This window comes from Chrysochloris asiatica, unplaced genomic scaffold (genome assembly GCF_000296735.1).
Source record: "Chrysochloris asiatica unplaced genomic scaffold, ChrAsi1.0 scaffold00167, whole genome shotgun sequence".
Taxonomy (NCBI): domain Eukaryota; kingdom Metazoa; phylum Chordata; class Mammalia; order Afrosoricida; family Chrysochloridae; genus Chrysochloris; species Chrysochloris asiatica.
In genome coordinates this window covers 5519651-5520144 of record NW_006408685.1, presented here as the reverse complement: position 1 = coordinate 5520144, position 494 = coordinate 5519651, and positions in this window count along the sequence as shown.

Genomic DNA, 494 nt, shown 5'->3' with positions numbered 1-494 from the left:
CATTTGCTTTAGCTTCTCTACGCTGGAGAGCAAGTTTCAGAGTCTCCTCTGACATCCATTTTGACCTTTTCCTTCTTTTTTGTCTTCTTAATGACGTTTTGCTCTCTTCATGTATGATGTTCTTGATGTCATCCCACAACTCTTCTGGTCTTTGGTCTTTAGTGTTTAGTGCCCCAAATCTGTTCTTCAGATGGTCTCTAAATTCAGGTGGGATAAATTCAAGGTTATATTTTGGATCTTGTGGACTTGTTTTCATTTTCTTCAGCTTCAGTTTGAATTTTATATCAGTAATTGATGGTCTGTTCCACAGTCTGCCCCTGGCCTTGTTTTCACTGATGATATGGAGCTTTTTCATCTTCTCTTTTCACAGATGTAGTCGATTTGATTTCTATGTGTTTCATCTGGTGAAGTCCATGTATTTAGTCGTCTGTTATGCTCTCTAAAGAAGGTATTTGAAATAAACAAATCATTTGTCTTGCAGAAATCTCTCATTC